This window comes from Dermacentor variabilis, chromosome 8 (assembly GCF_050947875.1).
Source record: "Dermacentor variabilis isolate Ectoservices chromosome 8, ASM5094787v1, whole genome shotgun sequence".
NCBI classification, from domain to species: domain Eukaryota; kingdom Metazoa; phylum Arthropoda; class Arachnida; order Ixodida; family Ixodidae; genus Dermacentor; species Dermacentor variabilis.
In genome coordinates this window covers 69700316-69706315 of record NC_134575.1, presented here as the reverse complement: position 1 = coordinate 69706315, position 6000 = coordinate 69700316, and the positions used below count along the sequence as shown (strand labels likewise).

Genomic DNA, 6000 nt, shown 5'->3' with positions numbered 1-6000 from the left:
CGCAGTGTTATGCTGCTGTAATGATTTCTTCACAAATCTAGGGCAAAGCGTAATATTGAGATGGAAAAATGTCAGGTGAGGTAATGGCTTCCACTTGTAAATAACAGAGATAATATAATTCACGTACATTTTCCAGCTCACCCCCTCCCCCACCCATTTCAGCTTTCATTAAGCTTTAACTCCTCCGATTTAAGAACAGAATGTCAGACATGTCCCAAGCACTGTTTACTGCACCTTCTATGACAGTTCGATCCATCCAGTACGTTGACAGATCACTGTTTGAATGTGTTACTGGAGTGAGAGCTTGGTAGGTACCTGAAAAAGAAAAGCCAGGAATTTATTTTCTGTCATTCATTAGTAATAACTGAAAGGCAAAAGCAGTTTGGCCTATATTCACTTAGCTAAGAAGACTACATCAGCAGTCCAAACCCAGGAGATGTTGAAGTAATTTTATTAGAAGTAATGGTTTCCTGCAATTCTTATGACTCCTAAAGGAAAATGCATTACTGTAGTAGAATACGCTCCAACAATAGCAGGTCACTTAAACAAGTGGTTTAAAAGTAAAAAAGAGACACTTTATTTGATTAACAATAGTTACTGCTATTGAAGGAACAGAAGTAACAAGCACAAAATCAGCTTTTAAAAACTATCCGGACTAGCTCGAGCTAACTAATTACTTGGAAACTACCAATCGGGCCGCTAACAAATCCGTGGTGGCGTAATGGCTTTCGCATTGAACTGCTAAACCAGATGGCGCAAGATAATATCTTGGCCACAAAGGCCGCATATCGATGGCGGCAAGATGCAAGACCACCCCCGTAAGGCACAGATGGTACATGTTAGAGGACTTCGGCTGTTCAAATTTAGTTCATTGTCTCCCAGTACACCATCCCTCATAATCATATTATGGTTTTGGCACATAAAACCCGAGAATTTAATTTATTTAAAGCAAATCGTATATGACGAAGGCCGAACGCTAATAGAACATCACCTGACAGAAGCTACGTTTAACAAAATTTCGTACTTTCGAAAACAAGAAATTGTCTGATGGTGTGAGTGAAAATCTACTAGTGCCAATGTTATTGAGATCAGTTTCAAATGTCCCATTCTGCCTTACTTTCATTTAATCCAAAAGCATATGCGCAGTGTAGGTACTGAGTACCCCTAAAGATGGCACCAGTTTTTAAAGTACGTCCACCAGTTCTCCTTTCCTCCCCAAGCGGTGATTCATGGTCGTGCTCGTAAGTTATCGCGATCGCGAAAGGAGAAAACAAAAATGGCCGGATCAGGGAGTAGCGCGTAAACTTCGAAACATCGCAGATCTGGCGAGTCCGCTGCGTCTGAGACTGATTTTATCGATGGATCGAGCAGCAGTTAGTCTGAAGATGCCGCCTTTCAGTCGGACTGCCTCTGAGAGCAACGATGACGCTAGGCCGCGACGAACATTGGTAGCCGCAGCCAGGCACGCTAGACCGTAGTGCTTGCACTGACAGGTTTGTAGTGGAATACGTGCTGAATAAAGAGTTTAGATTTTTTCGGAAATAGTGTCTATTGAACGGCAATATATTGTCACGGGAATAAAAATATTTACAAGATGTATTCACACGCTGTGTATATAAACAGCAGCCGAGAATCCCGAGAGGCTGTTGCCACTTTGTCGTCTTCACCATCGACAACCTTGTCCTTTTTTTCTATTCTACCGTAACACGACCACCCCTCCCCCCGCTCCCCGCGGGGAGAAAAAGCACCGTCCTGGTGCGTCAGACGGGGCCGTCGGTAAGGGCATAGTAGGGCTTAAGCCGAGAGACGTGTTCTACGTCTGGTGATGTGGATCCGGGTAGCATGACGGAGGTCACGGGGATTATCGCGTGACATTGCTCACTAGACGTACGAATATTTTGCATATCTTAGAAGTATTGTTACACTTTTTTTCTTAGTAGATACGAGCATGTCTTAGAATCTTTTAGAGCGCAGCTCTTTGGCGTCCGTTCCTGGGTTTCGCGTCGTCGTCGGCGTTGTCGTCGGCCTCGTAACCAGCTCCGCCCCCCTTTCATCCCCCCAGCGCTAGCAGCGACCGACTGATACCGCTGGATGCCGCTGACGCCGCTAGAGAGTCAAGATAACGTGACTGCATAGAACACCGTCGCCGCCATGCAGAAAGAGGAGGAAAGGGTCCCCCCCCTGTTCTTGTGTGGCGGATAGGGTGCTCTTCAGTTGCCGACGCGCCGGTTATTTCACGTAGGCCCCGGCACGTCGACGAATACGTGACCACCTTCCCACGGCTAGACCTGGTTCTTAGCGCTGCGGAAGCGAGGGTATCATATTGTTTGTGTCGGCATCGGCGGCGTTGTCCCTGAAACCAACTCCGCAGCTGGGGTTGACTCACTATCGGCGTCAGCGGCATCAGTCAGTCGCTGCTATCTCTTCCCTCCTCCCTTTATCGTGTTGTCCGCTTGCTGCGCGCGCTTCTGCCCCCATCGTTTGCCGCTGGGTGTACACGCCGCCCCCCTCCCCCCGCTTCCTGCGAGTCTCCGGTTGTCAAAGCGCCGGCTCGAACTTAATTCCTTTCTTCGCTCCTCCTCCAATGCAACCCCTGTGCGGTGGCAATCAGACAGCCAGATCGGTGGTGGCGGATCTGTATATGTGCACCGCCCGAGCCGAAATTGCCGCTGCCGTTCGCCCTGTGCGGTGGCAATCAGAGAGCCAGATCGGTGGCGGCGGATCTGTATATGTGCACCGCCCAAGCCGAAATTGCCGCTGCCGTTCGCCACTGCGAAATTATCTGCCAGTTCTTTCTGAGCCATGAGCGAGACGACCGATGGAAGTCCTCCGTCTGCTGCTGCTGCTGCTGCTAAACGAGCTGCCAGAGCAGAGGCCCAGCGCCGTCGCCGTCAGAATCCAGAGGTGCGTGCCGCCGAAGCAGAAGCTTACCTAGTGGAGTCTTTGTTAAAGGAATACGTGTGAAAAATAAAAAAAAGATTCTGTGATAGCGCATACATGTGTTGCTCGATTTCTTTGCCTCAATCTATCGAAAAGGTGAAACAGCTTATTTGCTGCGCTCAAATTTCGCATTAGGAAGTAACGTAATCGTCGCTAATTTTTTTTTCAATTTTATCCTACAACCTTCATTCTGATAATTTATATCTTTTTTATTAATTTATAATCTATAATTTATACATCTCGTCAAAAAACGTTTATGCGTACAAACTGTAGATTATGATTTTTGTATGTATTACTTAGAACATTGAGAGCAGTAGTTCCTTCAGAAAAAATTAATCTGGCGCAGTCAACAAAAAAAAAACACCCATTTTCCCTATGGTAGAAAGGAGTTAATGTCATGTAATTCAGTGACTTGCTTGTGCCAGGTATGAAGCCCTTAAAAACATGGACTCTTCACGCCGGCGAGGTTGGCGTGCATAAGCATTTATACGTTCCCACGAAGTATGTGATCTTGGTGTGTGGCACTCTCACCCTTGCACTTGTCACTTAACGCCTACTGGGACGTAATATTCAATATATCAAGCAATATGCAAAAGCCTTGATACGCAAGGCAGTCTCACGAGTTTTTATTTCTCTGCAATAATATTGAAATTTTATGTTCTATTTTAAGATATAAACACATGGTAAACTGTTCCCACACAGTAATGCGAATGTACAGAATGTCATCTGGGAACGCGGTAATAGCCCATTTAAGCCTTACGCATATATCCAAGAGATGCAGTGAACATCCTGCAGATATATTTATATCACATCTTTTCAACGTAAGAAAGAGTATTTTTGACAGTACCACCAACGTATTTTCACTTAAACTAGAGCAATCTGAAGCTCTACCGGAGGTGTTGCGTCTCCAACTGATACATCTCGTGTACCTCCTGGCAATGTTCGTGGTTTATGGCGATCGTCAAAATGCACGAGCACCGAAGCTATTTTAGTCATTTGCTTAATTCTGCGAACGCCTGTCCTTGGTTTTTTGTCAACACAAAGGGCACATCGTGGCATTTTTGTCTCGTCCGAGGCTGAGGCTTTTCCCAAACCTTCAAAGAAACTACGATAGTAGGCGCAGAACCTCAAACACCGCTGAACAGGCTTCTTGTTTTTCTGGACGAAAGAATTTAGCGACGACAGCTAGCTTCTCACGGTCGGGCCGAATGCCCTGGAGGATTTCCACATGCCTGAGATACTTGAGTTCCTGAAAACTAAAGTGACATTTTTCAGGCTTGATGTGGAGGTTTGTCTTCCGCATAGCATCGACCACACTCTTCAGCCATGCCAGATGTTCATCAAACGTTCTTAAACACCCAACGACTTCGTCTAGGTAGACCAGGCAAGTCTGCCACTTCAGCGAGTACACTGTCCATCATACGCTGGAATTTGGTGGGAGGGCAACAGACGCGAATGGCAGGACTTTGAATTCGAAGTGGTTTCACGAATTCAGTTTTCTCGCAGTCCCACTCCACGTCGATCGACCAGTACCCTGCCTTAAGATCCAATAAGGTAATAATTTGTAGACCGTCCAAGACACCGTTGATTTTTGGCATCGAATTAACATCGCATTTCGTGAATTTGTTTAGCCGTCGGTAGCCCACGCAGAAGCGCAGTATGCTTTCCTTGTTTTTTACCAGGAAAAAGGCAGATTCCCCCCGATTTGTCACAGGGTGAATCACCTAATCATTCAGAATTTCTCTAACCTGGCAATTGATCGCCTCCCTTTCCGTCGGCGACACGTGGCATGGATGCTGGCGAACTAACCGCGCCGACTCCTCTGTTAAAATACGGCGTTTAGAAGCGGAGGTGCTGTGTGCTTTAGAGTCTATGGAGGAGCAGCAGTAATATTTGCTCACAAGGCCTAATAGTCGGTGCTTGTGTACTTCCGACAAGCCTGCATTACTGCGAATGCTACTGCTCAGGCTGGTACCATTTGTCACGTGTGGTGAAACCACCTCTACTGGGCCAACGTCGGAGAAGTTGGCAATTTTGTTCAGGGATGCGACAGCCGTGCCTTGAATAACGTGCTGAGACTCGTTGCTGAAATTCGTCATATGAACTAGTGAACGTTTGCTTTAGGACTGAACAATGGGTCGAGCTATTCTAATATACCTTTCAAGCAGCAGTGGAATATTTGCCTTGGCAATGTCCTTATATTCGTCGAATGTCTCGCAGGTTAGACAGGCTATTATTCTACTGCTTGACGGTAACATAACGTTGTCGTCAACGGCGCTCAAGGCGTTATCATGAATGTCCTGCTTGCTATTGATTTCGATGTCGAAAACGTTATCCGCGACCTTTGCAAAATCATGATGGCTCCATTCGCCTGCATGAAGTCGATTCCGAGAATTAGGTTTCTCGTGAAACTCGGCAGAATAATGAAATCTCGGACGTGCGGCGGATATTCACTTCTGCTGTGCAGCTGCCCACCGGATTTAAGAGCTGAGCTCCGGTAGTATGAACATGCGACCCAGTCGACGGCGCGTACACTTTATTCAGCTTAGCGGCAACTTCTCTGCTCATAACCGAGCTGCCCGCGCCAGTGTCGACTGAAGCGGTGAATTCGTCGTCTGTGCTTACTGGAAAATTCGATGTTACTACATGCCTTGAATGACATGAGCTTGCTTGAACATCGCACTGTTCGCGCTGCTGCCGTCATTTTCTTCACAATGGAGGATATTCGGTACGATCCACGGCAGTGACCTCACCTCCGGAGGTCACTGAACTCCTGAAGTGAACTCCTGAACTCCGAAGGTCAATAAACTCCTGAAGTTTTCCTGCTTTGCAGGGCTGGGCAAACGGCACCTATAGGCCTTCTCGAGGGAACAGAGCACTTGGCGACCGATATATTGACGGAATGGGTGATGACAAGCGAGGCTCAAGCATCTGTTGTTAGAAAGAACTATGCCGACTTGCGAGGAAGCTCTCGATAGCTTGCAGACGCTCAAGAGGTCATGGACGAGGCGCAGTCGGGGAAAACCGATGGAAGCCCTCGTGATGGTTTGAACGCGTCCT

The 6000-nt window shown here is 47.0% G+C and overlaps 1 long non-coding RNA gene across 1 annotated transcript in view; it reads right to left on the bottom strand.

The window, feature by feature from the left end:
• Positions 1 to 214: 214 nt before the first annotated feature.
• LOC142591088 (uncharacterized) overlaps positions 215 to 6000 on the bottom strand; it is a 28173-nt gene continuing 22387 nt past the window's right edge. The window contains exon 3 of the long non-coding RNA XR_012830332.1: positions 215 to 315. This is a non-coding gene — a long non-coding RNA (uncharacterized LOC142591088). The remainder of the gene's footprint in view (positions 316 to 6000) is intronic.